This window comes from Centroberyx gerrardi, chromosome 4 (genome assembly GCF_048128805.1).
Source record: "Centroberyx gerrardi isolate f3 chromosome 4, fCenGer3.hap1.cur.20231027, whole genome shotgun sequence".
NCBI lineage: Eukaryota > Metazoa > Chordata > Actinopteri > Beryciformes > Berycidae > Centroberyx > Centroberyx gerrardi.
The window spans coordinates 30,403,927-30,420,429 of record NC_136000.1 but is presented as its reverse complement, the minus strand read 5'-3'; the positions used below and the strand labels follow the sequence as shown (position 1 = coordinate 30,420,429).

At 45.4% G+C, this 16,503-nt stretch overlaps 8 non-coding genes and 11 pseudogenes across 8 annotated transcripts; all 19 read left to right on the top strand.

Moving 5' to 3' along the window:
* Positions 1 to 134: 134 nt before the first annotated feature.
* trnad-guc (transfer RNA aspartic acid (anticodon GUC)) lies at positions 135 to 206 on the top strand. The gene has a single exon. It is a non-coding gene; the product is annotated as a tRNA-Asp (tRNA).
* Positions 207 to 635: 429 nt separating this feature from the next.
* On the top strand, positions 636 to 810 carry LOC139924408 (U2 spliceosomal RNA; annotated as a pseudogene).
* Positions 811 to 1,038: 228 nt separating this feature from the next.
* trnad-guc (transfer RNA aspartic acid (anticodon GUC)) lies at positions 1,039 to 1,110 on the top strand. The gene has a single exon. It is a non-coding gene; the product is annotated as a tRNA-Asp (tRNA).
* A 429-nt stretch (positions 1,111 to 1,539) lies between these two features.
* On the top strand, positions 1,540 to 1,714 carry LOC139924409 (U2 spliceosomal RNA; annotated as a pseudogene).
* Positions 1,715 to 1,942: 228 nt separating this feature from the next.
* Positions 1,943 to 2,014, top strand: trnad-guc (transfer RNA aspartic acid (anticodon GUC)). Its single transcript has one exon. It is a non-coding gene; the product is annotated as a tRNA-Asp (tRNA).
* Positions 2,015 to 2,443: 429 nt separating this feature from the next.
* LOC139924410 (U2 spliceosomal RNA) lies at positions 2,444 to 2,618 on the top strand (annotated as a pseudogene).
* A 228-nt stretch (positions 2,619 to 2,846) lies between these two features.
* On the top strand, positions 2,847 to 2,918 carry trnad-guc (transfer RNA aspartic acid (anticodon GUC)). The gene has a single exon. It is a non-coding gene; the product is annotated as a tRNA-Asp (tRNA).
* A 429-nt stretch (positions 2,919 to 3,347) lies between these two features.
* Positions 3,348 to 3,522, top strand: LOC144538901 (U2 spliceosomal RNA; annotated as a pseudogene).
* Positions 3,523 to 4,251: 729 nt separating this feature from the next.
* LOC139924413 (U2 spliceosomal RNA) lies at positions 4,252 to 4,426 on the top strand (annotated as a pseudogene).
* A 228-nt stretch (positions 4,427 to 4,654) lies between these two features.
* On the top strand, positions 4,655 to 4,726 carry trnad-guc (transfer RNA aspartic acid (anticodon GUC)). Its single transcript has one exon. It is a non-coding gene; the product is annotated as a tRNA-Asp (tRNA).
* A 429-nt stretch (positions 4,727 to 5,155) lies between these two features.
* Positions 5,156 to 5,330, top strand: LOC144538900 (U2 spliceosomal RNA; annotated as a pseudogene).
* Positions 5,331 to 6,059: 729 nt separating this feature from the next.
* On the top strand, positions 6,060 to 6,234 carry LOC139924414 (U2 spliceosomal RNA; annotated as a pseudogene).
* Positions 6,235 to 6,462: 228 nt separating this feature from the next.
* Positions 6,463 to 6,534, top strand: trnad-guc (transfer RNA aspartic acid (anticodon GUC)). The gene has a single exon. It is a non-coding gene; the product is annotated as a tRNA-Asp (tRNA).
* Positions 6,535 to 6,963: 429 nt separating this feature from the next.
* On the top strand, positions 6,964 to 7,138 carry LOC139924403 (U2 spliceosomal RNA; annotated as a pseudogene).
* Positions 7,139 to 7,366: 228 nt separating this feature from the next.
* Positions 7,367 to 7,438, top strand: trnad-guc (transfer RNA aspartic acid (anticodon GUC)). The gene has a single exon. It is a non-coding gene; the product is annotated as a tRNA-Asp (tRNA).
* A 429-nt stretch (positions 7,439 to 7,867) lies between these two features.
* LOC144538899 (U2 spliceosomal RNA) lies at positions 7,868 to 8,042 on the top strand (annotated as a pseudogene).
* Positions 8,043 to 8,768: 726 nt separating this feature from the next.
* Positions 8,769 to 8,943, top strand: LOC144538898 (U2 spliceosomal RNA; annotated as a pseudogene).
* A 228-nt stretch (positions 8,944 to 9,171) lies between these two features.
* On the top strand, positions 9,172 to 9,243 carry trnad-guc (transfer RNA aspartic acid (anticodon GUC)). Its single transcript has one exon. It is a non-coding gene; the product is annotated as a tRNA-Asp (tRNA).
* A 429-nt stretch (positions 9,244 to 9,672) lies between these two features.
* LOC144538896 (U2 spliceosomal RNA) lies at positions 9,673 to 9,847 on the top strand (annotated as a pseudogene).
* The last annotated feature ends 6,656 nt before the right edge of the window (positions 9,848 to 16,503 follow it).

Here is a 16,503-nt window from a genome sequence, read left to right as displayed (position 1 = left end):
CAAAGTGGAGGGAAATCTTTGCAACTTGGAATTCCTGGAAACGGTCTGTTGAACCCGTGCTGGATTCTTCTCCCGTTTTTCCCATATCTACTCTATTCCCACGGGTGGCATATTCCAGGTGTGGGAAAGTGTGCTCCTCGTTAGTATAGTGGCTAGTATCCCTGCCTGTCACGCAGGAGACCGGGGTTCAATTCCCCGACGGGGAGGCCAGCTTCACCGGCTGCTTTGTGTGTGGTGTTATTCCCGTCGCACTTGACGAAGGATTTTGAGCAAGGGCAAACGACCTGAAGTTGCAAAGGATGTTGTGCACGTTGGAATTGGCCCAAATATTGTGCTAAATATGCAGGACTTCTTCGGGTTTCTCTTTTCATGACGTGAAAGTCTTTGGCCTTTTACTAAAAGCCTCCGTGTAGGGTAACACCGGTGAGTCAAAGGCATCTGTGGCAGGATTTGCTGTTTGGCTGAGCCATACACAGTGGTGAAAGGGACAAAAAAAGAACTAGGCGGATAAATAAACGAAAGGCTCCTTGGATAGAGGTGCTAAGCGCGGGTAACTTCTAAAGTAAAGTATAATGGCACACCAACAGGGAAGAACTCTCGCCAGGGCACTGTTGGGCTGCAAACGACAAGGGGATAGGGCTTCTCGGCGCTTTGGATGCGACCAAGTGTAGTATCTGTTGTCATCAGTTGAATATGTGATACGCTCTGTATAGGGGAAAACATATTGAACAGACTGAAAAAAGGCTCTTGGTCCGTTGGCTCCACGCGTCCACCCGGTGATGCAGTACCACCGGGAGCGATGCACCATTGTCTCGCCGTGGGGAAAAGCAACAAAAGAAATAAATGACAAGAAGTCAGCACCATTGAATAAATGATGTCTTGCACATGCCTGAAGTACAAAACCCAAAGTGGAGGGAAATCTTTGCAACTTGGAATTCCTGGAAACGGTCTGTTGAACCCGTGCTGGATTCTTCTCCCGTTTTTCCCATATCTACTCTATTCCCACGGGTGGCATATTCCAGGTGTGGGAAAGTGTGCTCCTCGTTAGTATAGTGGCTAGTATCCCTGCCTGTCACGCAGGAGACCGGGGTTCAATTCCCCGACGGGGAGGCCAGCTTCACCGGCTGCTTTGTGTGTGGTGTTATTCCCGTCGCACTTGACGAAGGATTTTGAGCAAGGGCAAACGACCTGAAGTTGCAAGGGATGTTGTGCACGTTGGAATTGGCCCAAATATTGTGCTAAATATGCAGGACTTCTTCGGGTTTCTCTTTTCATGACGTGAAAGTCTTTGGCCTTTTACTAAAAGCCTCCGTGTAGGGTAACACCGGTGAGTCAAAGGCATCTGTGGCAGGATTTGCTGTTTGGCTGAGCCATACACAGTGGTGAAAGGGACAAAAAAAGAACTAGGCGGATAAATAAACGAAAGGCTCCTTGGATAGAGGTGCTAAGCGCGGGTAACTTCTAAAGTAAAGTATAATGGCACACCAACAGGGAAGAACTCTCGCCAGGGCACTGTTGGGCTGCAAACGACAAGGGGATAGGGCTTCTCGGCGCTTTGGATGCGACCAAGTGTAGTATCTGTTGTCATCAGTTGAATATGTGATACGCTCTGTATAGGGGAAAACATATTGAACAGACTGAAAAAAGGCTCTTGGTCCGTTGGCTCCACGCGTCCACCCGGTGATGCAGTACCACCGGGAGCGATGCACCATTGTCTCGCCGTGGGGAAAAGCAACAAAAGAAATAAATGACAAGAAGTCAGCACCATTGAATAAATGATGTCTTGCACATGCCTGAAGTACAAAACCCAAAGTGGAGGGAAATCTTTGCAACTTGGAATTCCTGGAAACGGTCTGTTGAACCCGTGCTGGATTCTTCTCCCGTTTTTCCCATATCTACTCTATTCCCACGGGTGGCATATTCCAGGTGTGGGAAAGTGTGCTCCTCGTTAGTATAGTGGCTAGTATCCCTGCCTGTCACGCAGGAGACCGGGGTTCAATTCCCCGACGGGGAGGCCAGCTTCACCGGCTGCTTTGTGTGTGGTGTTATTCCCGTCGCACTTGACGAAGGATTTTGAGCAAGGGCAAACGACCTGAAGTTGCAAGGGATGTTGTGCACGTTGGAATTGGCCCAAATATTGTGCTAAATATGCAGGACTTCTTCGGGTTTCTCTTTTCATGACGTGAAAGTCTTTGGCCTTTTACTAAAAGCCTCCGTGTAGGGTAACACCGGTGAGTCAAAGGCATCTGTGGCAGGATTTGCTGTTTGGCTGAGCCATACACAGTGGTGAAAGGGACAAAAAAAGAACTAGGCGGATAAATAAACGAAAGGCTCCTTGGATAGAGGTGCTAAGCGCGGGTAACTTCTAAAGTAAAGTATAATGGCACACCAACAGGGAAGAACTCTCGCCAGGGCACTGTTGGGCTGCAAACGACAAGGGGATAGGGCTTCTCGGCGCTTTGGATGCGACCAAGTGTAGTATCTGTTGTCATCAGTTGAATATGTGATACGCTCTGTATAGGGGAAAACATATTGAACAGACTGAAAAAAGGCTCTTGGTCCGTTGGCTCCACGCGTCCACCCGGTGATGCAGTACCACCGGGAGCGATGCACCATTGTCTCGCCGTGGGGAAAAGCAACAAAAGAAATAAATGACAAGAAGTCAGCACCATTGAATAAATGATGTCTTGCACATGCCTGAAGTACAAAACCCAAAGTGGAGGGAAATCTTTGCAACTTGGAATTCCTGGAAACGGTCTGTTGAACCCGTGCTGGATTCTTCTCCCGTTTTTCCCATATCTACTCTATTCCCACGGGTGGCATATTCCAGGTGTGGGAAAGTGTGCTCCTCGTTAGTATAGTGGCTAGTATCCCTGCCTGTCACGCAGGAGACCGGGGTTCAATTCCCCGACGGGGAGGCCAGCTTCACCGGCTGCTTTGTGTGTGGTGTTATTCCCGTCGCACTTGACGAAGGATTTTGAGCAAGGGCAAACGACCTGAAGTTGCAAAGGATGTTGTGCACGTTGGAATTGGCCCAAATATTGTGCTAAATATGCAGGACTTCTTCGGCTTTCTCTTTTCATGACGTGAAAGTCTTTGGCCTTTTACTAAAAGCCTCCGTGTAGGGTAACACCGGTGAGTCAAAGGCATCTGTGGCAGGATTTGCTGTTTGGCTGAGCCATACACAGTGGTGAAAGGGACAAAAAAAGAACTAGGCGGATAAATAAACGAAAGGCTCCTTGGATAGAGGTGCTAAGCGCGGGTAACTTCTAAAGTAAAGTATAATGGCACACCAACAGGGAAGAACTCTCGCCAGGGCACTGTTGGGCTGCAAACGACAAGGGGATAGGGCTTCTCGGCGCTTTGGATGCGACCAAGTGTAGTATCTGTTGTCATCAGTTGAATATGTGATACGCTCTGTATAGGGGAAAACATATTGAACAGACTGAAAAAAGGCTCTTGGTCCGTTGGCTCCACGCGTCCACCCGGTGATGCAGTACCACCGGGAGCGATGCACCATTGTCTCGCCGTGGGGAAAAGCAACAAAAGAAATAAATGACAAGAAGTCAGCACCATTGAATAAATGATGTCTTGCACATGCCTGAAGTACAAAACCCAAAGTGGAGGGAAATCTTTGCAACTTGGAATTCCTGGAAACGGTCTGTTGAACCCGTGCTGGATTCTTCTCCCGTTTTTCCCATATCTACTCTATTCCCACGGGTGGCATATTCCAGGTGTGGGAAAGTGTGCTCCTCGTTAGTATAGTGGCTAGTGTCCCTGCCTGTCACGCATGAGACCGGGGTTCAATTCCCCGACGGGGAGGCCAGCTTCACCGGCTGCTTTGTGTGTGGTGTTATTCCCGTCGCACTTGACGAAGGATTTTGAGCAAGGGCAAACGACCTGAAGTTGCAAGGGATGTTGTGCACGTTGGAATTGGCCCAAATATTGTGCTAAATATGCAGGACTTCTTCGGGTTTCTCTTTTCATGACGTGAAAGTCTTTGGCCTTTTACTAAAAGCCTCCGTGTAGGGTAACACCGGTGAGTCAAAGGCATCTGTGGCAGGATTTGCTGTTTGGCTGAGCCATACACAGTGGTGAAAGGGACAAAAAAAGAACTAGGCGGATAAATAAACGAAAGGCTCCTTGGATAGAGGTGCTAAGCGCGGGTAACTTCTAAAGTAAAGTATAATGGCACACCAACAGGGAAGAACTCTCGCCAGGGCACTGTTGGGCTGCAAACGACAAGGGGATAGGGCTTCTCGGCGCTTTGGATGCGACCAAGTGTAGTATCTGTTGTCATCAGTTGAATATGTGATACGCTCTGTATAGGGGAAAACATATTGAACAGACTGAAAAAAGGCTCTTGGTCCGTTGGCTCCACGCGTCCACCCGGTGATGCAGTACCACCGGGAGCGATGCACCATTGTCTCGCCGTGGGGAAAAGCAACAAAAGAAATAAATGACAAGAAGTCAGCACCATTGAATAAATGATGTCTTGCACATGCCTGAAGTACAAAACCCAAAGTGGAGGGAAATCTTTGCAACTTGGAATTCCTGGAAACGGTCTGTTGAACCCGTGCTGGATTCTTCTCCCGTTTTTCCCATATCTACTCTATTCCCACGGGTGGCATATTCCAGGTGTGGGAAAGTGTGCTCCTCGTTAGTATAGTGGCTAGTATCCCTGCCTGTCACGCAGGAGACCGGGGTTCAATTCCCCGACGGGGAGGCCAGCTTCACCGGCTGCTTTGTGTGTGGTGTTATTCCCGTCGCACTTGACGAAGGATTTTGAGCAAGGGCAAACGACCTGAAGTTGCAAAGGATGTTGTGCACGTTGGAATTGGCCCAAATATTGTGCTAAATATGCAGGACTTCTTCGGGTTTCTCTTTTCATGACGTGAAAGTCTTTGGCCTTTTACTAAAAGCCTCCGTGTAGGGTAACACCGGTGAGTCAAAGGCATCTGTGGCAGGATTTGCTGTTTGGCTGAGCCATACACAGTGGTGAAAGGGACAAAAAAAGAACTAGGCGGATAAATAAACGAAAGGCTCCTTGGATAGAGGTGCTAAGCGCGGGTAACTTCTAAAGTAAAGTATAATGGCACACCAACAGGGAAGAACTCTCGCCAGGGCACTGTTGGGCTGCAAACGACAAGGGGATAGGGCTTCTCGGCGCTTTGGATGCGACCAAGTGTAGTATCTGTTGTCATCAGTTGAATATGTGATACGCTCTGTATAGGGGAAAACATATTGAACAGACTGAAAAAAGGCTCTTGGTCCGTTGGCTCCACGCGTCCACCCGGTGATGCAGTACCACCGGGAGCGATGCACCATTGTCTCGCCGTGGGGAAAAGCAACAAAAGAAATAAATGACAAGAAGTCAGCACCATTGAATAAATGATGTCTTGCACATGTCTGAAGTACAAAACCCAAAGTGGAGGGAAATCTTTGCAACTTGGAATTCCTGGAAACGGTCTGTTGAACCCGTGCTGGATTCTTCTCCCGTTTTTCCCATATCTACTCTATTCCCACGGGTGGCATATTCCAGGTGTGGGAAAGTGTGCTCCTCGTTAGTATAGTGGCTAGTGTCCCTGCCTGTCACGCATGAGACCGGGGTTCAATTCCCCGACGGGGAGGCCAGCTTCACCGGCTGCTTTGTGTGTGGTGTTATTCCCGTCGCACTTGACGAAGGATTTTGAGCAAGGGCAAACGACCTGAAGTTGCAAGGGATGTTGTGCACGTTGGAATTGGCCCAAATATTGTGCTAAATATGCAGGACTTCTTCGGGTTTCTCTTTTCATGACGTGAAAGTCTTTGGCCTTTTACTAAAAGCCTCCGTGTAGGGTAACACCGGTGAGTCAAAGGCATCTGTGGCAGGATTTGCTGTTTGGCTGAGCCATACACAGTGGTGAAAGGGACAAAAAAAGAACTAGGCGGATAAATAAACGAAAGGCTCCTTGGATAGAGGTGCTAAGCGCGGGTAACTTCTAAAGTAAAGTATAATGGCACACCAACAGGGAAGAACTCTCGCCAGGGCACTGTTGGGCTGCAAACGACAAGGGGATAGGGCTTCTCGGCGCTTTGGATGCGACCAAGTGTAGTATCTGTTGTCATCAGTTGAATATGTGATACGCTCTGTATAGGGGAAAACATATTGAACAGACTGAAAAAAGGCTCTTGGTCCGTTGGCTCCACGCGTCCACCCGGTGATGCAGTACCACCGGGAGCGATGCACCATTGTCTCGCCGTGGGGAAAAGCAACAAAAGAAATAAATGACAAGAAGTCAGCACCATTGAATAAATGATGTCTTGCACATGCCTGAAGTACAAAACCCAAAGTGGAGGGAAATCTTTGCAACTTGGAATTCCTGGAAACGGTCTGTTGAACCCGTGCTGGATTCTTCTCCCGTTTTTCCCATATCTACTCTATTCCCACGGGTGGCATATTCCAGGTGTGGGAAAGTGTGCTCCTCGTTAGTATAGTGGCTAGTATCCCTGCCTGTCACGCAGGAGACCGGGGTTCAATTCCCCGACGGGGAGGCCAGCTTCACCGGCTGCTTTGTGTGTGGTGTTATTCCCGTCGCACTTGACGAAGGATTTTGAGCAAGGGCAAACGACCTGAAGTTGCAAGGGATGTTGTGCACGTTGGAATTGGCCCAAATATTGTGCTAAATATGCAGGACTTCTTCGGGTTTCTCTTTTCATGACGTGAAAGTCTTTGGCCTTTTACTAAAAGCCTCCGTGTAGGGTAACACCGGTGAGTCAAAGGCATCTGTGGCAGGATTTGCTGTTTGGCTGAGCCATACACAGTGGTGAAAGGGACAAAAAAAGAACTAGGCGGATAAATAAACGAAAGGCTCCTTGGATAGAGGTGCTAAGCGCGGGTAACTTCTAAAGTAAAGTATAATGGCACACCAACAGGGAAGAACTCTCGCCAGGGCACTGTTGGGCTGCAAACGACAAGGGGATAGGGCTTCTCGGCGCTTTGGATGCGACCAAGTGTAGTATCTGTTGTCATCAGTTGAATATGTGATACGCTCTGTATAGGGGAAAACATATTGAACAGACTGAAAAAAGGCTCTTGGTCCGTTGGCTCCACGCGTCCACCCGGTGATGCAGTACCACCGGGAGCGATGCACCATTGTCTCGCCGTGGGGAAAAGCAACAAAAGAAATAAATGACAAGAAGTCAGCACCATTGAATAAATGATGTCTTGCACATGCCTGAAGTACAAAACCCAAAGTGGAGGGAAATCTTTGCAACTTGGAATTCCTGGAAACGGTCTGTTGAACCCGTGCTGGATTCTTCTCCCGTTTTTCCCATATCTACTCTATTCCCACGGGTGGCATATTCCAGGTGTGGGAAAGTGTGCTCCTCGTTAGTATAGTGGCTAGTATCCCTGCCTGTCACGCAGGAGACCGGGGTTCAATTCCCCGACGGGGAGGCCAGCTTCACCGGCTGCTTTGTGTGTGGTGTTATTCCCGTCGCACTTGACGAAGGATTTTGAGCAAGGGCAAACGACCTGAAGTTGCAAGGGATGTTGTGCACGTTGGAATTGGCCCAAATATTGTGCTAAATATGCAGGACTTCTTCGGGTTTCTCTTTTCATGACGTGAAAGTCTTTGGCCTTTTACTAAAAGCCTCCGTGTAGGGTAACACCGGTGAGTCAAAGGCATCTGTGGCAGGATTTGCTGTTTGGCTGAGCCATACACAGTGGTGAAAGGGACAAAAAAAGAACTAGGCGGATAAATAAACGAAAGGCTCCTTGGATAGAGGTGCTAAGCGCGGGTAACTTCTAAAGTAAAGTATAATGGCACACCAACAGGGAAGAACTCTCGCCAGGGCACTGTTGGGCTGCAAACGACAAGGGGATAGGGCTTCTCGGCGCTTTGGATGCGACCAAGTGTAGTATCTGTTGTCATCAGTTGAATATGTGATACGCTCTGTATAGGGGAAAACATATTGAACAGACTGAAAAAAGGCTCTTGGTCCGTTGGCTCCACGCGTCCACCCGGTGATGCAGTACCACCGGGAGCGATGCACCATTGTCTCGCCGTGGGGAAAAGCAACAAAAGAAATAAATGACAAGAAGTCAGCACCATTGAATAAATGATGTCTTGCACATGCCTGAAGTACAAAACCCAAAGTGGAGGGAAATCTTTGCAACTTGGAATTCCTGGAAACGGTCTGTTGAACCCGTGCTGGATTCTTCTCCCGTTTTTCCCATATCTACTCTATTCCCACGGGTGGCATATTCCAGGTGTGGGAAAGTGTGCTCCTCGTTAGTATAGTGGCTAGTATCCCTGCCTGTCACGCAGGAGACCGGGGTTCAATTCCCTGACGGGGAGGCCAGCTTCACCGGCTGCTTTGTGTGTGGTGTTATTCCCGTCGCACTTGAAGGATTTTGAGCAAGGGCAAACGACCTGAAGTTGCAAGGGATGTTGTGCACGTTGGAATTGGCCCAAATATTGTGCTAAATATGCAGGACTTCTTCGGGTTTCTCTTTTCATGACGTGAAAGTCTTTGGCCTTTTACTAAAAGCCTCCGTGTAGGGTAACACCGGTGAGTCAAAGGCATCTGTGGCAGGATTTGCTGTTTGGCTGAGCCATACACAGTGGTGAAAGGGACAAAAAAAGAACTAGGCGGATAAATAAACGAAAGGCTCCTTGGATAGAGGTGCTAAGCGCGGGTAACTTCTAAAGTAAAGTATAATGGCACACCAACAGGGAAGAACTCTCGCCAGGGCACTGTTGGGCTGCAAACGACAAGGGGATAGGGCTTCTCGGCGCTTTGGATGCGACCAAGTGTAGTATCTGTTGTCATCAGTTGAATATGTGATACGCTCTGTATAGGGGAAAACATATTGAACAGACTGAAAAAAGGCTCTTGGTCCGTTGGCTCCACGCGTCCACCCGGTGATGCAGTACCACCGGGAGCGATGCACCATTGTCTCGCCGTGGGGAAAAGCAACAAAAGAAATAAATGACAAGAAGTCAGCACCATTGAATAAATGATGTCTTGCACATGCCTGAAGTACAAAACCCAAAGTGGAGGGAAATCTTTGCAACTTGGAATTCCTGGAAACGGTCTGTTGAACCCGTGCTGGATTCTTCTCCCGTTTTTCCCATATCTACTCTATTCCCACGGGTGGCATATTCCAGGTGTGGGAAAGTGTGCTCCTCGTTAGTATAGTGGCTAGTATCCCTGCCTGTCACGCAGGAGACCGGGGTTCAATTCCCCGACGGGGAGGCCAGCTTCACCGGCTGCTTTGTGTGTGGTGTTATTCCCGTCGCACTTGACGAAGGATTTTGAGCAAGGGCAAACGACCTGAAGTTGCAAGGGATGTTGTGCACGTTGGAATTGGCCCAAATATTGTGCTAAATATGCAGGACTTCTTCGGGTTTCTCTTTTCATGACGTGAAAGTCTTTGGCCTTTTACTAAAAGCCTCCGTGTAGGGTAACACCGGTGAGTCAAAGGCATCTGTGGCAGGATTTGCTGTTTGGCTGAGCCATACACAGTGGTGAAAGGGACAAAAAAAGAACTAGGCGGATAAATAAACGAAAGGCTCCTTGGATAGAGGTGCTAAGCGCGGGTAACTTCTAAAGTAAAGTATAATGGCACACCAACAGGGAAGAACTCTCGCCAGGGCACTGTTGGGCTGCAAACGACAAGGGGATAGGGCTTCTCGGCGCTTTGGATGCGACCAAGTGTAGTATCTGTTGTCATCAGTTGAATATGTGATACGCTCTGTATAGGGGAAAACATATTGAACAGACTGAAAAAAGGCTCTTGGTCCGTTGGCTCCACGCGTCCACCCGGTGATGCAGTACCACCGGGAGCGATGCACCATTGTCTCGCCGTGGGGAAAAGCAACAAAAGAAATAAATGACAAGAAGTCAGCACCATTGAATAAATGATGTCTTGCACATGCCTGAAGTACAAAACCCAAAGTGGAGGGAAATCTTTGCAACTTGGAATTCCTGGAAACGGTCTGTTGAACCCGTGCTGGATTCTTCTCCCGTTTTTCCCATATCTACTCTATTCCCACGGGTGGCATATTCCAGGTGTGCAAAAGTGTGCTGATTGCAGCATTTTACTTTCCCTGTCCATGGCACTGAACTGCTGCATTAGTTATTCAAAATTTCACGAGAGGCAGGTTAGAATCTACATTAGTTCAGTCTGAAATGTGTATATCATTTTTTGTATAGAGAATTGTATAGAGGAAGGCCCAAAGTATAGTATTTAATAGGGGTGTCATGATTTCGATTCTAAATCGAAAATTGTTCGAAATGAGTGTTCGATTTCGACCTTCAAAATCACAAGCAGGTTCGCGATTCTCCCAGTATTTTTTTTCTCTCCACCCCTGCCTACTTGCACCCGTTGCGCCCGTTCTATATTTCACTATAGCGCCCAAGAGTGCCCGTAATTTTTAAATAATTTAAAATGTACCAAAAACTGAAAATCAAGTTATCAGCTTTGTTTTATATATACTTCAAGTTGTCATCGATGAACCGGAACCGGAAAATACTTTATATCTGGTGACACTGAGACGTTTGATTTTCCCCGGGTTTAGTCGTCCTCCACCGGTAAAAATGGCTTCGCCGGCTAAGCGTCACGTTTTTAAAACCTTCTGGAAGCTGTCAGATTGTGCTGTGAGACAGAACCTGACCCGCCGTATGTAGTGGAAAGTTACGAAGACATTGTGAGTTGAAGTCTTTTGATCGAAATCGCTTGTTCTTGCTCGATAAAACAAGACACAAGATCACCTTCACTAAACAGCGGGACCTACCTGGCTTTCACCGCTGGAGACGGATGCTGTTTTCCGGGAGGCAGTGCGCCAAAGAGTCGGTAGGAGGACTGGCCGGGTTGCAGCGACTTTTATCCATATAAGTTTGGCGACTTTTCCATATTTGTTTGGCGACTATTACTGTCTGATCTTATTACTGTGTGGGCTGAAGCGCTGGAGGTTTTGTATGTATTTTGAAAGCTTATCGTTACCCAAGATAGGAAGGATCTGTTTTGTTGTCATACTGTGAATGACACTTAAGTAAGGAGACGCCCTGAATCGCCTTGCCATGTATTTGGTACCAAATTAAAGGGAAAGTTGTGTTTTTTTAAATGGAAAAATTTGACCATATGGCCTTAGTGTGGTACATTCCAAAAAAAAAATATGGCAGTTACATCACACTTGATACTGTGGCGGACTCTATAGACATTATTCACCATAATCTGTGGTTTGGGTATGTTTAACACACGCAGTTATATTGTGTGCTTCTCAGGGTTAAGGAGACATGGCCCCTTTAAGAAAGTCGGGTTTTCTAAGTCTGACGTCAGCTCAACGTAATGTTGTGTAGTGTGTAATGTAATGTAGTCAACGAGAGAAGTTGTCCGTCTCAACTTTCCTGCCACTTCTACAATACCATCTTTTTAAAGAAGAATTTAAAAATGCAAATGACAGTTGTCAGAGCATAAAACCAATGATCTGTTGATCTTTACAAATCAAGACTCGATAGTCTAACAATGGCATAGCCGTCAGTGCTGAAAAAAAAAATGTTTAAATCGAAAATCGAATCGAATCGTGACCTTAAAATCGAAAGTCAAATCGAATCGTGGATTTGGAGAATCGTGACACCCCTAGTATGTAATATCAATATAATATGTAATATTACACTGCAAAAATCATATTTATAATCAAGACTGATATTCTGTTGCATTCAAAAATGAATTAAAAAATCATCATTTGACCTGTTATTCATATTGAAAATAAGCTGACCAATGCTTTGAAGATGAAATCAAGTGAAACAAGTTCTTTACTTAAAATCAATGTTTTATTAAAATCTACTCAAACATGTGCCTTCAGTGGAATTCAGAGAGTGCTAAAACAAGTATAAACAAGTAAAAAAAACAAGTCTAGGGAAATTATAGCTGCTGCAAAGCAATGGGACGGGGCTGGGCAGAAGTTGTGGAAAAGTGGTGGAACAAGAAGAAGAAGAAGAATACTGAGTAAAACAAGAGGGACTAAAAACAAGCAAGTATAAAAAGAAGTTTATAATGAGTAATAAATATCAGTTCTGATATACAGATCCTACACAATAAAAAAAGAACAAGATCAATTAGATTAATTAGTACACAATTTACACACAGTTGCAATTTGGGCCTTGGGCCTTTGGGGTGTTATGTGGGAATCGAAACAGTGAAAGAGACACCTTTCAAGCTGAGCCCCCCTGAACCCTGCACACACACATACATACACACTCCCCTCCATGTTCTCTCACCTACCCACCACTCACACCCTGATCCCTCCCCTCTGCCCCCTCTCTCTTTTTGCACTACTGCCATATGTTTACAATGCCATTTGCACAGCTCTATTACCTCAGATATATACTACCTCATTCAATGCAAGTTTGCAAATATGTTGATATTGTGTTTTTATCTGTATTTATTTTATGCCATGCATGTCCCTATATTGTGATAGAGTGATTGGCCTTAAGCAAGTGAGTGGGTGAGTAACTGAGGTGTGCTTGTGTGAATTTCTTTGTGAGGCTGGTATTGTGCATTCTCATTTTGTGATTTATAGTTTCTTGTATCTGCATGTCTCTAGCAGTGTGTCTTGTGTGTATTTGTTATTTTGCTTGTATGTCTTTGTTGTATTTATTCATTTGTTTTGTGCGTGTATTTGTGGAGTTGTGAACTGGTGAAGGTAGGTAGAGGTGCAGGAGTAGTAGAGGATATAGCAGGAGATAGAGGTAGACAGGTGGAGGTAGACTAAGAAAAGGGACAGTTGGGTGGTTCACACTGGTGCCATGGATCCCAAAATTGTAAAAGTGCTGGATTTGAAACTCCACAACCAGTATCCTGTGGGGTCGACCAGCAGGGAAAGGTTCACCATCAAGAGAAGAGCTGGCACCTTCAGGATAAAGGGTAAGTGTGTACTGTATGTCATATGGACTGTTGAAACCTGTGATAATCTGCCATGGTAAATAAATCTAATTCTGACATTCAAACACCAGATGGGGACCTGTACTACATCTGCAGGCGCAAGAGAAACAAGGCTGAGCACCTTGCTAAAGTGATTTGCAGTGCTGAAGAAGTAGCATCTTTGAGGAATTCCATTCCAGTCACTTTGGGGGACACTGTGGAGTGGAGAAAACCCACAGCGCAATTCTCAGCCGGTATTACTGGCCTGGTATGGAGGATGACGTTCGCAAATGGGTTGATATCCTGAAAATAATGAGCTGGAATACACATGCGTTCATTGTTATGGTGTATATGTAGAAAGCCTGTCTGTGGTTCTAACACTATTTTTCTGCAGCTGTTGTGAATTAATTTGCTGATAATACTTGCTGATACTGTATGCTCAAAAGGCTTACTATTTTTCAGTATCGGGATTAATTTGCACTATGTTTGTACTTTTGAAATATTTGTCCATTTAGATTGCTCAGTGTCCTCAGTGCCAATCCAAGAGGGCCAATATTAAAGAAAAGAAGGCATATAACCCAGTTGAGATAAAGAACACAATGACATTCTGTCAGCTTTTCAACACATCAACAGTGATGTAATATTCATGTCCTTTTGTGTTGTTTTTTCTCCAAGGTAACAGAGCCTGTTGAACTGGTAGGGATGGACCTGGTGGGTAAACTCACACTAACAGATGGTGGCAACCAGTACATATGTGTCATGGTTGATTATTTCACCAAATGGGCAGAGGCCTACCCACTAAAGAGCAAAACAGCAGATGAGGTGACAAATTGTATCCTTGATTTCTTTTACAAATTTGGTGCACCTAAAAGGCTCTGAATTTCGGAATAAGGTACAGTAATGATGCATTATGAATCCCCAATATGTGACAGTGGCAGTACTAACCAATTTCTTGTTTGCCCAACTAAACATTTGAAGGTCAACTGTGGCTTGTGTGAGAAGCTGGGTATCCAAAGGAACCTGTGCTCCCCCTACCATCCCCAAACAAATGGTCTTGTGGAGAAAATGAACGGGACAATACAAAGGTTTGCATTATGAAATTATTCTGTAGCTCTCATAGAATAAATGGAAATCAGTAATGATACTTTCTCAAAATAGGTTTCACTGTCATACATTAGAACCCAAATTTTAACCTCCTTCCTCATGCCTGTTCTTGAATTCTGCAATTTAAGGTCCCTAAATAAACTGGTGGCTGATCACCCCAAAAAGTGGGACAGATTCCTACAATCAACAATGTTTGGTCTCCGCACCAAAAAACAACTGACCACTAAACACAGCCCCTATTTCCTGATGTTTGGGAGGGAGGTGAGGTATCCCTCAGAGGTACCAAAGGAGTACCAAGTAAGATGCTCTAATGTTCTCACCATAAAAAATGTTCAGATCAACCTCCAGTTATTCCAGCAATGTCCTCACTTTAATCTGTGTTTTTTGGTAGGTTATAGAAGACAAAGTCACAGACCTATTGCTCAAGGAGGAGGTTTGTGAAGGCCTCAAGGAGCAACAATCTGTCTTCAAGGAAGTGAAGGACAACATTAAAAAAAGTCAGGATAAAGTCCGCAAGAGAAAAGAGGAGACAGGCCAAGAGGACAATTTTCAGGTAGGAGATCTTGTCCTACATAAGAACATCAGACATGAGCAGAGAAAAGGGGGGAAGATGGAAGCGGACATGCTGGGACCCCTCAAAATTATATCTCTTGATGGCAAGAGTGCTGACCTGATGTCTGAAAAGGGGAAAAAGACATTCAAAATAAACACTGATCACCTCACACATTACATCAAGCCAGAGGAGAGGATCCCTGCCAAATTGAGAAAAATGTTGGATCCCTCTCCTCTGGCTGGTCCATCACAGACAATTCCACCACATACACAAACCTTGACACAACACATACAGACTCCATAGACATGCACCTCATTACACCCAACACCTTCAACATCTTCCCAGTCCCCGGAGCCCTGTGACGATGCAGAAACCTGTGAGTAAACTGACACAAATTACACCTCAAATGATGCATTTCACAAATGACTGACATTGATATGTTTACAGTAATCAGAAACATATGGGCTGGGAGAAAACAGACGACTCTGGTCAAGGATTGGGCCATATAAAATATATTCGGAGAATATTATGGATTTGGCCCCAGGGAAAGAGTTGGAGAGTGAGGTACATTTTTCTAAAATACTTCTCCTGATGTTTATCTTTAGGATTGTTAGGAAAAAATGGATCACAAGTTACTCTTGCACTTATAGATTGTGAATGCCTACTTAATGGCGGTGGGAAGGAAAGTGGGTGCGCTCATTTTGGACTCCTACTTGATGACGTCAGTCTGGCAGGGATCTGAAAAAGGTCTAAGAATGGTGGGTAGGATTTCAATCTTTACACTATCATATAAATTCCCCTTCAGATGTGTATATGTGTTCATTTCTGTTTTTTGTTTTTAGTTAGACCTATTGAAATATGATGTGGTGGCTCTATAGGCTGTGGTGGCTGACATATTCAGACACAACCATGAGACCGTCAGGTAAAGGAGAGTATTGGCTTTAATGTTTAATTTCATATTTTAAGATCATGTATCTGAAGGAGAGTAGGGCCTTGATCTTGGACCCATTTGGAGCCACCCAAGAACAAATAAATCGATGCAAGGATGTAACAAGGTGAGTGAAATAACAGCTTTAATGTTTGCATTAGACGAAAGCATGTTTTTGTGCAATTTTGATAATATTTAGGGAGCAACACAGGGCACATTAATGTTTAACTAGGTTAAGATGAACTTGTCCTTTTGAAGTGCCTGATGAACTGCTCTTGAATTGAAAAGGCTCTAACATTGATTGGTGAGAAGTTTGGCAAACAGTGATTCTGTGTTCCTTATGTGCAGAGCACTGGTCCGCAAACAGTGTCCAGCAGTGGGGAAATGGGCGTGCTCCACAATGAGCCATCCGCAGCAGCAGGACACAACATCATGCGGCGTGTTTGTGTGCAAGGTAACTAACTGATTATCTCTCTGTCAATCTGGCACTGTGACATTATAATTATACTTATCACAAACTCATGAGCTCATAGCTCGCAGAACAAATTCTGCTGGGGAAAAATGTCCAGTTTCCTGTGCACCAGGAGGGGGTAGCCAGGTTGAGGCTGGACATGGCAACATCTTTGTTAAAAGACTCAGGTATACTATACAAGGTAAACAAAATATATCTATAATCAAAATGTCTGCAGACTTCGTTACATGCCTGTATTTTACCTGTACAGATGACCTATCCCAGCTGTGTCGGGCCTGTGGGGAGGACAGCTCAGGGGCTGACATTGATGAATGGGTAAGAATATTAACGACCACCTTTCGTCCGAAAGACTGGGAAGAACCTTGGATGGATTACATCAATATCACTGGGTGAAGTCACATTTACACAGAAATTTCATTGAAAAGTATATTTTCACTCACCTAACCTGCATGTTTTTACACTTTTGGAGGACACGGGAGCACCTGAAGGAAACTCACTGAATATAAGGAGAACATGCTGACTCCAAAGACCCA